This window comes from Lactuca serriola, chromosome 4 (assembly GCF_051521515.1).
Source record: "Lactuca serriola cultivar US96UC23 chromosome 4, Lser_US96UC23_V15, whole genome shotgun sequence".
NCBI lineage: Eukaryota > Viridiplantae > Streptophyta > Magnoliopsida > Asterales > Asteraceae > Lactuca > Lactuca serriola.
Window position 1 is genome coordinate 40,862,353 of NC_136411.1, and position 14,214 is coordinate 40,876,566.

General features: G+C 40.4%; 1 pseudogene; it reads right to left on the reverse strand.

Moving 5' to 3' along the window:
* Nucleotides 1–9,142: 9,142 nt before the first annotated feature.
* Nucleotides 9,143–11,934, reverse strand: LOC145098270 (helicase-like transcription factor CHR28; annotated as a pseudogene).
* Nucleotides 11,935–14,214: the final 2,280 nt, after the last annotated feature.

Sequence of the window (14,214 nt, forward strand, 5' to 3'; positions counted from 1 at the left end):
AGCCGGATGAGGTTCAGGTAGCTGCAGGTTCGGGCAAAAGGTCCAAGGGATCGGATTCGAGATCGAGGGATTATCAGGACCGCAGTCGGTGCGGGAAGTGTGGCAGGGCGCACGGGGGCGCGTGCAGGAGTGGTAGCGGTGGTGAGTCTGACTGTTTCAAGTGCGGTCGGACTGGTCATTTCAGCAGGGATTGTACTGTTACCACCGCACAGGGATCATACTTGTTATGTTTTCATTGCCATCAGCGGGGTCACAAGAAGGCCCAGTGCCCCAGTTTGTTTTCAGCAGGGCGGGTGATGGCACCTGTCCCTGCAACTTTGAGGATCACAGACGGCCGTCAGGGCCGTGCAGAGGCGCCTGCGGTAGGAGGCAGAGCTCTTCAGATGACTACCTTAGAGGCGCGATCAGCACCGGACGTTGCAGGTATACGATTTCCGTTTTCAGTTCTTTTATTTGTGCATGATTATATTGTTATGGTTCTGCATCATTATCGGTATGAGTATTTTATTTTTCGAGCGGTTGATTGTGATCGAGTTATATGCCATCTGCATACCTTGGATATTCGAATGGTAGTAAGGGGATGTACCCTATTGGAGAAGGCTACATAGGATGCAGTAACTGTAGCATGCTTGGGAGGGACTTGGTATGTCTCGCTAGATCGAGGTTGTATAGTGTTAGAAATGGGTTGGTTAGATCCCTAGCTATGGTAAGCATGGGTCCCTCAGCAGATTGATTATGGAATGGTAGCAAGGAATTCTTTTGAGTATTGAGCAACAAGGGGTAAGCAGGATCGAAGTGGGGGAGAATCCTCCGAGTGTGCAAAGGTAGGAGCACGCAGATCCAGAATGAGTGTGCGACCTCCGAGAAGGAAAAGAAGTAGTTCAGCATTTGATGGATTGAGGATTTCAGGGTTGGGAGTTTGAGAAACTCCCCATCAGCTAGTGCGTGTGATGGTAATGGTTAGTACGTGGTTGGGAATTCAGGTTGTGGATCGCCCGAAGGGCTCGAGGGAGTCGGAATGAGGATCTTGGGAGCTAATGGCACATGGGTGCCTTTGTATTAGCAGTCAGTGGTGGAAGTGTTGCAAGACTACGGGTAAGCCGTAGCATTCCTTAGTAGCTTCGTTAGTGGAGTTGGGGCGAGGCCCCTACCTCCTAGTGATCAGATAGGGATCAGGAATGGGTAGTGGATGAGAATGATAGGGAGTTTGCCTGTATAGCCCTAGAAAGGTGAGACTTTAGGAGACGCCGCTCGAAGATATAGTTGGGTGAGACCCGTGGGCGAGGCCCGTGAGTTTTAGCAGCACAGGTGGGACCTGGTAAGGACCTTAGTGTCAAGATAGGGGATCGGGGATCCCAGGGAAATTTTAGAGCCTGTAGGGCATGATAGATTGAGCAGTTTTAGGTGGTCGAAGTTTCTTCGAAAGTCGCTGGGAGCGACTAGTAGTTGCGTTGGGTCAGCTACCGGTGGGAGCCGGTAATCCAGACGTTGATAGGTTGGTAGGGACCAGGGTGGTCTCAGTTCATCCGGAAGGCAGACAAGGAATAGCAGAATTTTCAGTCAGTAGTACTGCGGGTAAGCAGTGTATGGTAGGATTCAGTTAGTTGAATCGAGGGGTACTCGGCACCAAGTTTTGGCAGAGAGGAGTGTCTGTGGTTACTGACGGTGATGACTCGTACCGGGATTAGCGGGGGTGATGGAGTTGGTGAAGGATAGGGCCTTCACAGTGACAGAAGAAATAGTTGGTTATGGATCTTTGCCTTGGGAAGGCAAGGAATTGTGCAAGGAAAGAAGGGGTGAACCCCTATAGGTTCAGTGCAGTACTCGGTGAGTACCAGAAGGATTGTCGGTAAGTAAGTTGTGTTCCCAGGATGTTCAGGGTCAGGGTGACCCGAGTCTATTATTCGCAAGGATTTGTGTTAGCCGGAATGACCGAGCGGGAGGCCAGCGAAGGTAGGCAGTTGGTGTTGGATTAATTGGTAAGTTATTGGAGGCAGATCGCAGGCGGTGGGCCATAGCAAACTTCGAGGACGAAGTTTAGTTTAAGTGGGGGAGAGTTGTAACACCCAAAGTTTTGAAGACCAAGAAAGTAAAGAAAACCCTAAGTTTAGGGGTCGACTCGGCGATTCCAAGGAGGGACTCAGCGAGTCCGAGCGAGATCCAGGTCGAGGTGTAAGTGACCAACTCGACGAGTCGGCCAAGTGGACTCGGCGAGTCTGGTCTGTGCAAGGAAAACCCTAAATTCGGGACATGGAGCCTATTTAAGCGCCTCATTCTCTCCCCTAGGGTTCCTTTACTGCCTCTTTCACCCAGAACATTAAACCCTAGCCGCTATATCCTCTATTTGAGCCATTTGTTGCCTTGGAAGGTGCATTAAAGCTTGAAGAAGGAAGAAGGAACTTGGAGGAGCAAGAAGGGACCATAGATCTAGGATTGTGAGTTCATTCTGAGCATTTGGAGGTAATAAACTAGTACCTGGACCCTTTTTGCACCTAGATCTATGTGTGGTTGTTGGGGCTTTTTAGCCATAATGTTATTATTTTGAGTTAGAAGCCAGATCTGAAGTTGCTACTTCAGATCTAAGCATATTATGGTCTTGAGAAGCATAAAGTAGCAGCCCTTGAGTTGATTATGGAGCCTCCTTGCCTTAAACCCTAGTTTGTGGTGTATTTTGCCTAGATCTCCTTCTCTACACGTAAAGTTTTCAACTTTACGTGAGGAATGGGCTTAGGAAGGGTAGATCTACAGTTTGGAGTCCATGCATGACTCAAAAGTCCTCTGCATGTATGGAGATCTGAATGGACTCGGCGAGTCCTTTGAGTGGACTCGGCGAGTAGCATGAAGATTTGGAGAAACTCAACGAGTGGGATGAACAGCTCGTCGAGTCAGATGAAGTTGGGCAGGAACTCGGCGAGTTGGATGAACAGCTCGGAGAGTCTATTGAAGGTTGTCTTGGACCTGGCGAGTCAGGTCGCGAAAACCCCAAACCCTTCGAGTTGAGACTCGAATCAGTGAGTCGAATGGAGACTCGGTGAGTTGGACAGGTCAGGACTTAGAAATCGGTAGACTCGGCGAGTCATGGACTGACTCGGCGAGTCGAGTCGCGAATAGAAGGACTCTGAACATATGAACTCGGCGAGTCAATAGGGTGACTCGGCGAGTAGGGTTGACCTGGAAGGTTGACTTTGACTAGGACTTTGACCTTGACCAGAGTTGATTTGGTTGTCTTTCGGGGGTCAGTTAGACTCAGTGTTGCATTGACATTGGTAGCTTGGGGAGCGAGTGGAGCAGGAGTTCAGAGAGTTGTCGGGCAGCAGCTAGTGGGTTCATCAGCTAGTTCAGCCAGTGCATGTGAGTTTCCCTTTGTATGAATGGGTCTACGGCCACAATGCCGGCCTGTATAACTATGAGTAGAAGACCCGGGGGTTAGTCCTAGGCACAGTATGCTAGTATGATATTCGGGACGAGGTCTAATGATAGAGGGCGGGTGCCCAAGGAATGGTTTATGTGATAGTTTATACTTGTTGTCTGTGTGATACTTGTATGTGCCTTGTAGGGAGGTGAGTGTGGGCGAGGTCCCGTATCTCACTAATAGCAGAGTGTGGATGGTGTTCCGCATCTCATTAGCAGCAGATCAGGGGCGAGGCCCTAGTTAGGGAAGAGTAAGTGTGGGTTGGGCCCGTATCTCACTATCAGTAGGAGCATGGATGGGGTTCCATGACTCATCAGTAGAGTTCGGTTGTTAGGACCGGAGGGTAGTCAGACGCCCCAGAAACGTTTGACAGTATGTGATCATATGTTTATATGCTGGCAAGTTATGTTATATGTGATAGTGGTAGTAGGAGGGGGAATAGTCCCCAAGTTCGGTCGTTAGGACCGAAGGGTAGATCGGAAACCCCATATATGTCTGATAATATGTTATGTTATGATATTTGTGATAGTAGCTGAGTGTGGGCAAGGCCCGTATCTCAGAGATAGCGGAGTGTGGGCGAGGCCCGTACCTCCATGAGTGTGGGCGAGGCCCGTATCTCCTAGCTGATTAGTATATGATTGTATATACTTGTATATTATAAGTTAGCGGTTGGGTGTGGGCAAGGCCCGTATCTCTCCGAGAGTGGAGTGTGGGCTAGGCCCGTATCTCCCAGATAGTAGAGTGTGGGCGAGGCCCGTATCTCCCGACTAGCGAAGTGTGGGCAGGGCCCGTATCTTCACGAGTGTGGGCGAGGCCCGTATCTCCCGGCTAGCGAAGTGTGGGCAGGGCCCGTATCTTCACGAGTGTGGGCGAGGCCCGTAACTTCTAGCTGAATGTTGTATGTTATATGCTTGCATGGTATGTGGTAGGGTGGGGAACTCACTAAGCTTCGTGCTTACGGTTTCCAGTTTTGGTTTCAGGTACTTCCGGTAGTGGAGGGAAGAGCTCGGGGTGATCGCATGGCACACACCATAGTTTAGACAGCCTGGGAATGTTTACTCTGATAACGAACATGTATTTTGGAAACTAATACTCTGTTTAGGTTTTGAAATGATGAATTTGCTTAAAGTAATGTTTTATTAAAAGAAATTTTTAGTCTGGAATTTTGGGACGTTCCACGGTAGCGCGGTTCGGATGGGTTGTAGCCCCTGTAAAGCGGTCCAGTTAGGACAACTGCTCGTGGAGCGGTCCATATAGGTTGTAGGCCCTGCGAGGCGGTCTAGTCAGGCTGGCTGCTCATGTTTGCATGTTGTGTTTGTTATGTTTATGTGGTGGTACTTTGGCGGAACTCACTAAGCGTTGGCTTACAGTTTTAGTTTTATTTCAGGTACTTCAGAGGACCGTGACAAGGTAAAGGCATGATCGTACACTTCCTGATTTTTATGTTGTTGATCTTGGAAGGCTCTGTTTTTTAATAATGTTTTGAAAACAATGGTTATGTAAACACTTCTTTCAATAAATGTGTTGTTTTGAAAAGTTAAATTTGATGTGATTTTTGAGATGTTACATTCTCTAACTTATGTTGGAAAAAAAAGTTTTGATTGGAGATTATAATCGTTTCCTGAGACTATTTTTGTTGGAATGAGATAAAAAATTGTTTTATTACAGATCAGAGGCCTATAGGTTGAAATTGGAACCAACGCTACTAAGTTGGGGGAGCGAAGCTTCCCAGTTCTTGACTTCAAGTCTTTAACCCAATTTATTAGTTTTTTTTGTTCCCGTGGATCAATCAACAAATGGGTTTGGGATCTTGATCATTCGGAAAGTTTTATTGTAAGTTCCACTAGACATTTTTATTGATGGCGTGACTTTAGAAGATGGAAATGATTCTATAAGGTGGAATAGATATCTCCTAGAAAACATTGATTTTTTTGAATAAGGTATTAACTAGATGAAATTTGAAGAATAGGGTTCTTGATTTGGATTTAGTGTCGTGCATTATAATTAGTCTGAGAATAATGATCATTTATATGTTACTTGCGAGGTTGCGGCACATATATGGTCTCTGTTGGTTGGATATTGTGGTTTCTAATAGTGGGACCGTCACTAAATTAGTCTCATGGGTGGATTCGTTGACTTTGACTACTATGAGGCGCTTGGCTATTCATGTGGTTATGTTGATGACACTGTGGATTATCTGCAATCTTAGGAACAAAAAGGTCATCGACTTTCAAACTTATCACAAGGATTCCTTTTTGATAGAATTGTTTCACAATCTTTTTCGTGGTCTCTTAAAAATCACAAACTTAAAGTTAGTTAGGTTTCATGGTTATAAAGCCCAATGTTGGCTATCTCATAGTAATTGTTTGTTCTTTTCGATTCTAGATTCTTGTTAACTTATAAAATACAAGCATTCAAAAAAATATCAAAAAATGGAAGAACTTTGGACTAACCAATGGTTTGCTTGGGTTTGTGTCTATGCCAAAGCTCTAATGAATTTTTTGTTGATTATGCAGGATGTACAAAGTCGTATTAACAAATCCTTTCCACAAATGTTTTTTTGGACAGTCTTCTCTATTAACATGTTCGTTGTTAGGTGTGTCAAACCCAACAAATGATAGGGCTATTATGGACTCCAAATACACTGCTTCAATGCACTAAAAAGTAGTACAAGACAAACAGGGTCAATCCTCACAGACACGGGTCAAAATTATATACCTTTTTGCACGAGGTACTTTAGTCACAAAAGGGGGATTTACATGCAAAATATGAATAAAAATGTAAATACCAATCTACTTTGAAAACATGCAGAAAACTAAATAGATTTGTAAGCAAGTTGTTGAAATGGTTTTAGTTCTAGTTCTCAATGTTGTTGTTTAACTTAATTATGACTTGATGTAATTCAAGATATTAACACTCTTTAATACCTCTCGCTTGCCAAATTATCAAACCGAAACACGCTCTTTGATAAGACCTAGCTTTACTAATTGAAACTAAACACATTCTTTGATTGTATTGAAAAGTTGCATTAAGTTTTGTACGAGCTTCCTAACAATGTTCATTTCTTCTTATACGCTCGGAAGTGTGAAAACATGTGATATATGTTCTACAATAAAAAAAAAACTTATTGTTTGTTACCGATCATTAACTTTATAGAACGATTAGGTACCCTAAAAGTTAATTAACTACACAAGAATTCAAGTCATATAAGTGGTCAATCAAACATAAATCAAATTCAAGGATTCTAGTTTAAACAAGAACATAATCACTAGAATAGAATCATAAATCAAATATAGAGCCATATGCTTCAAGTCAGGCAATCAACATGTTTTGAACAAGAACTAGAAATTAGGGTTTCTTAGCCACACATGGCTAAGAACAAATTAGACAAAGAGATGAAATTGAAATGTTTAATGCTTAAAAATGGAAATCAAAAGTGTTTGCAACGATTTGGTCCCCTCAAAAAACTCAAAGAATTGCCCAAATCTCCCTTGTAGCTCTAGAAACCGTCTATATTTGAAAAATGGTGATTTCCTCCTATTTAGCGCCACAAATAATTGCTCACCTGCTTTCCATAAGACCATGCATTTTTAGCATGACCATACATTTTAACCATGTGCTTTTAGCATGGTCGTGTATTTTGACTGTGTTTTTAGTATGCCCATGTGTTTTTAGCATGATTGTGCTTTTTGCTAAAACTCCAAGAAGTCCTCAAACTTGGCTCCGTCTTTGGTCTAGCTTTACCCCGAGTCATGTCGGTCAAATATAAGATGAAAAGGATAAACACGACTTGTGTCGGTGTGATACAAACTTAGCTTCAAATGTAGTCATTTGATATGATGAAGACTCGGGTTGTGTTTTTAAGTTCTCTTCCGCTACACAACCGACACATCTTCTTTTCATGCTCCAAGCTCCATGCTCGCCTCCATAACTCCAATGTTCCATGCTCCATAATGCATGCAAAATAAATCAAAAGACAGTGAAGTACCAGACATTCTGAATAAAACATGTAAGTGCCCATATAGTAAATTAAATGCAAGAATTAGGAAGTAAAATGCAATGGAAAGACAATAATAAATGTACAAAATAGGTGCACAACATGCACCTAACACTCGAAAAAAGTGATTTTATTTAAATCATTTCCATTTAATCATATCTATTATAATTTAATTTTACTCCATATATATACACAAAATATCTTCAAAACTAATTTTTTTTTATAAAAGGAATCACATTGATATCTAGCAATATTTACACATAATTATGAATTAAAAACGTTCCAAGTCGTATCATGTTCTTATCAAACAAACAACTTTCTCGACTCTTGGCTTTATATGGCATATGACCTGCACCACTTCAAATTCAAATCTAATGACTATGAGTTGGAATTATGAATGGAGCATGCTTTTTTACTGGTTCCCACGAGTAACACCTGTTTTTTGCCCGTTATACGAATGAAATCACAAGAGGGGGTCGCTACATGTGACACGGGCATTTGTGAGTAACAATCGCGCATATGAATATGCATGATTCCTGTCACATTTATCACAACTTGTTGATTTTTTTTGCAATCCCATTGTGACTTGAAATCGCCAATCGGGTTGTCTTTATTTTATAACACTTTCCATTGTATTGTTTGTATCTTGATTCTACTTTTCATGTTTTTAGAACAAAATGCCTACCTCAAGCTTTAACAAGAAGCTACATTACTTTAACATGCCAGATGAATTGAAGTGGCCTAGTAAGGAGAGAAACCAACGGCTCCCAAGGGGTGCACCCATGAGAACACCACCTATCTCCGAGCAACCTCGGTTCATGAAGCACAGCAACAGCTCCACATCCACTGAGGTTGATATTAAGTCTAAACCAGCCAAACTAAAGGAGCCTAATCCGGCTGGTAACCATGGATCCAAGGGTTCCTCTTCTAAGGTCCCTTCAGAAGGTGAAAACTCGGTTTCTAAGAACAAGATGTGTGATGATCCAGAAAACGAGAAACCAAAATTATTGATCACGCTTACTAGAGAAGAGATTGAAGAAGATTATCTTGCAATGACTGGAAAAAAGCTTCCAAGAAACAAAATGAAGAGGGACAAAACTATGCAGAAGGATCTTGATGTAAGCTAAAACTCTCTTCCATCGTGTAGTGCAAAAGGGTGACGTAGCCTCACACAAAATTTGTTTAAAATGATTATAATTAGCTACATGCAATAGTTGGATTAAAGCCCTTACATTTTGAGTATATTCTACAACTTGTTATGATTTTGGCTGCTAATCTAATTGTGTTATTGGTGTTATTCGTGTATAGGTTATATTTCCTGGGGTTTCACTGGAGGGCCGGAATGCTGAGAATCTAGCTAAGAAGTATTAGTGCATGTAGTATGTAGTATTCTTCTTGTTTGAACTTGAGTGTTAGTTTAATATTTCTCCCAACATGAATGCTTGTCCTAGTGGAAAGGAGGGAATAAGTCAATACGCCACATGTATGATTACATTTACAGGTTCAAGCCTGAAAATCACCCTTTGCCAGGGTGACATCTGTGAATGGTGCTTACTTTTTTTAGTTTTGCATAAACTTGTTGTATTGCTTTTAAAAATTCCAAAGACTCAACAACTATATTTTTATACAATAATACATACCAGATGCATTTTAATAAGATTTGGTGCAGGCAGTTAGTTATTAAACGACAAAAAGGCAGCAGTGACCATTTTGTTGGCAGATGATTGAGAAAGTTAGTTAAGGAGTGCCCCCACCCCCAAAAACAGATATCTGAGATCTTATGCATTTAAACGAGCCATTGAGATTCCACTTCAATCTTCACCAAAAGTTGAAGCATGCAATTTCCTCTTTTCTTCCTGCATTGCATATATAAATAAATCACCAACCATCACATGAGTTAAACCAAATAAGAAAACTGATGTAAGCAGAATTTTTTTAACACATATTATATGGAGATCAATCAATCATATTCATACCTGGAGTGCAAGAATCCTGTCTTCAACCGTGTCCTTGATAGTTATTCTCAACACCGTGAAAGGACGAGTGTGTCCCATCCTTTGAGCTAGGTAAAAAACTTCATCTTCAATACCTGGATTCCACCAAACATCTAAAAGAAAAAGATCGATGAGATGCTGCAACCATGTTCAGATCAACAATCTCAGCTTTCAATGACATCAACATAATAACCACCTGCAACATTTATTCCATTAAAAGTTACAGATTATAAAATGAAAAGAGTATATATTTTAATACAGCCTTGTCCCAGGAGACTACAGACATTGAATGATCAACTCTCTGGTATTGTATGCAAAGCTGCTTCAGTGAAACTTCAACCAAGTCCAACATTCTTGTCTACTGCTAGACAAACGCAAAAAAGATAACTAAAGAAGCCTAAGGCATATGTATATGCTGTCATTAAGAAAAGAGGAATTAAGATTGAGTTAAGGGAACTCACTCCGCAACAAAAACATGTATTTGATGTTTCCAAGAGATTCAACAAATTGGGAAGATTCTTTGCCATATTTGTAGAAACTGAATTGATTGATTCTGAACTAAATCCCTTATCCAGCAACGGATGGTCACAAGCTTGGCAAAGCCGCTGAAGCATCCAGAGGATATTTTCGTAATTGTGTATCACACTTTTATCAGCATAATATGCCTGCAAGAGAGCAGTTAACAAGTATTTATGCTAAGTAAACAAGATTCATTCCACTTCTGACCTTTTCTTCTTGTATCTTTCCCATGAACAAAAAACATTTGTAGATGTCATGTTCGTGTCATGGAAAATGACTAGATGCTTGGGAAATTTAATTATACAAAGCACATAAAATGGTTGAGAATGAAAAGGAAAGTAACTTCCATGAAGATTCTCTGCTATATATTATCTTACCTTGAATTGTGAGCGCAATTCAACGTCTATTTTGATATAGAAATCCCATTCCTGAGTTGAGAAATCCACCGTTGTCAATTCTATTGTTTTTGGAGGTAAGTCAGTTATAAAGTCAAAAAAACTCACATTGTGCCCTTATAAAGTCAAAAAAATAAGTTCGGGGATCAATACGAATTGAGTGTGAATCGGCTTTAGAAGAAAAGGAGAGTTTTTTTTGTACGAATTGATCCCTAAACTTATTTTTTTGGCTTTAAACGGACACAATGTGAGTTTTTTTGGTGTAAAAGGTCACTAAACCGGCTACTACAGGTTGACAGGGACTAAAAGAACAGGTCATATCCTAGTTTAGGGACCCATAGAGTCCGACAAAAACTTTAGGGACTCAACGGGTAAACCCTAGAAAGCTCGTAGGTCATTTGTTTCATTTTCCCTTCCTAATTCTGTCCGGTTCCTTTAAAACCGATTTAGCAGTTATTCGGGTAACCCGGACAAAAATACCAGATAAGCCTAAAATACGTACTCAAAAACTTTCGGTCCTAATTTTGTCCGCTCCGGTTCGGGTATTCGGTCCAAATGCTCATCCCTAGGTCGTAATTGATAAAGATATATCTATTACCAAACACCATATCAAGGCAACCAAAGATGAAAGAACCACTACTCAAACGATTTCAAAGTTCAGCAAACAAATCGTTCCAATTAAGAACAGTTAGGATGGCTAATACACATTCACTAAGCTTCAAGAGAGGCTAGAAGACACACAAAATCACCTTTTGTCCGGCGAAGCATTATTGTCTTCAGCACAGCTTCAAGTTTACTATAACCTATTATTGAGCTGCTGTATATTATTGGTATCTTTATTTGATTGCAAAAAGATTTGTAGTTTGAATATGGTTCGCATTTCAGGAATCTAAAATAGCTGAAAAGTTCATCGATTGAGTTTTGTATAGGTGTGCCAGATAAGCACCATCTCTTTTTTGCCCTAGGTCCACAACACGATTTTGCAACCCCAGAATTCCAATTTTTTATTGTACAAGCTTCATCTAATATCACCCTCAACCAATTCACTTTTGCAAGAGTGCCCTCAATAACTTCTACGCTTCTTAATTTCTCTTATTACCAAATTCTGGATCATCATCATCATCATCATCATGACAAGGTTTGACTGCTGGGACCTCTCTTGCCACAATGGAATATGTTGTGAGAACTACATCATATTTTGCTAGTTCATCAGGATCTTTAGTCCTGTTTCCTCCATGATAGCAAGTTTAGCTTCATCTGCAACTTTCTCATACAATTCTCCAGCCCAATGCTGAAGCACACAATCAATGAGCCTGCTGGAGGCTTCCGATTGTTAAACTCTTGTGCACAACTTGAGCTACTCACCTTATTACTTAACTTCAACATCTAAATCCAAGATTTCAACTTTTGAAACACAAGGATCCGCCATTTTTGGAATCAATAACGATTTCTGCATCTGTATAAGTGCAATAACAGAAACAGTCTTGCCAAGGCCCTGTGAAAGAGATACATGATTAATGTAAGAAAAATCATATGTTGACACTATTACAAGCTAATAACCTGATCATCAGCCAAAATTCCACCACAACAAAGTATGCTGTTTTCCTTCTCAAGCATCCAGGCCAATGCAATTTTCTGGAAGGAAATTATCGTAACATTCGCGTGGAACCATCAAATTAGAAATTAGATGTATCCAGAATCTGGTGCCTGAAAAGAGAGACAAACAAATTAAAGACCTTCAGGTAAAGTTGCTTCTTTCATTGGTCGTCTAAAATTCTGAAAATCATCAAAATTTGATTCTAACTTTAGCTCACTGAAAATCGACTCCTTTGTTGATATGTAGAAAAGTTTTATCACTAAATCCTTTCTCATTACACAGAATAATCACATGAAGATCAAGAAAACATATTGTTCGTTGTGGCAGGTCTCTTGGCATATCTAATTAGGCAAGACTCCTAGTCTACCATATAGAAAAAGAGACCCGAAAACAGATCTCACTACGTCCATGTCAAAGCGGCTTGTAAGATGTAACGATGCTCAGATAAATAAATACCCATAATGTCAGTACGTACGCTTCTCAAGGGCAACTGCAGCTGAAACATAGTCAGGGTTCTTCGATCGGAAATTTTTTGTACTAAAATTGCAGAGACAACTGATCAGTAGATAATTCAGCCTCTCAAGGGCAACTGGCGACCTTCCCTTTCCACGACCAATTCCAAAATGGTATCAAATGCTAAACCAACCTGCAGCTAAATAGCAATGCTTCAGTGCCCAAATTTTGTAATCCCCAAAAGATTAACAATTCCAAAAGTGAAACGTTACAAGCAAAAAAAGCAACTCCAACTACAATGATACAAGTCGGTTTGTAACGAAGAAATCAGATGGTCGTCGATTCTACAAATGGAATTGAATTGATATATAACAACAGGAAACTTTATTTGTGAAATCATGTACATACATTTGACAAGTTGTGATATGAGGAGAAAGAGAAAGGTTAGTCGCCGCTCCTGATGAGCGACGACTGACGACTATTTATGGCAAATTGTAGCGACTATGACTCTTCAGTTCCCATCGCGGTTATGGCAAAGAGGACAATGGGGGGATTTGTGCCATCGCATTTAGAGCATATGTGTATAAGCAACTTGAAATGTTATAACAACATGCAATAAGAAGATGGCGTTGATGGTGTTATATCATATTAAGAAAGAGAGATAGAGAGAATTTGTGCAGACAATAGAAAATCACATTTCATCTAGTCATGGCCACAAGAAGAAGCATCACAAACCAGATACATCAAGAAAAAGGGCTGTATTGATGCTTCTTAACCGGGTTAAGGATGCTCCACATGAGCAACACCAAGATGCAAGATGTCTCATACCTTATACTTTTAAAAATAATAAATAAAAAATGATAAATTTCACATAAGTTAGTAATGTCATTTACTTACGGAAAATGATCCGTTTTCCCAAAAAAAAAAAAAATTTGAAAACACGTTTAGTTTAAAAAAATTTCTAAAATTTCCAATAGAAAATAAAAAAAAATTGGTTTTCAAAATTGCAAAGAACTTAGAAAACCCATTATTATTATTATTTTTTTCATATTTTTCTAACTCTATTTTTTTTTCTAAAATATAAACATGTACTTACTACCTACTCCCAAGCCTCAATGCCCTCACCTCCCATAAACACACACACATCCACCCACCACCCCCAGGGCCGGCCCTATTATATGGGCCGGTTGGGCTTAGGCCCAGGGCATCAAAAAAATGGGAGCATATTTTTTATGCAGCAAGTCATAATATATCTATGTAATTTTGGCCCAAAAATTAAACCCAATTACCCAATCCAATAATAATCAACGTTACTTAGGGGCAGCAATATTATCGATTCAGCGATTCTTGACCTTGAACGCCTTGAGTAGCGCAATCGTCAATTGAAGCAGTCGAGAGATCGAGGAGACGGTCGTCGGTCGACCAACGTTCAAATGGATTCAATGTATTTGTTGTGTGGCAGTGTGGGCATCATCGATTCAGCCGATTCTCATTCCTTCCTCTCGCTCTCAATTTCTTATTCAATCTTCTTCTCAAATTCTGATTTAATCAATCAATCTACTTCGGTTCAATCGATCTTTCAAACGAAAGGGGACGGGAAAAAAACAAATCAAACACAACCCGTGACTGGAGAGTGGAGACACAATCCGATTGCAAGTTTTCTTCTCTAAAACTCATAAACTCGAATTTTGGGTGAGTTTCTTCAATTGACTGTGAGTTTTCTTCAATCATTGTTTCTTTGTTTAATTGAATATTGTGAATTTGTGATTTGTTGTTTGAGTTGCAGACTTGGAAATTGGAATTTTCTATTGTTTTCAAATAGAAAACGAAGTGAACGACAGTTTCTA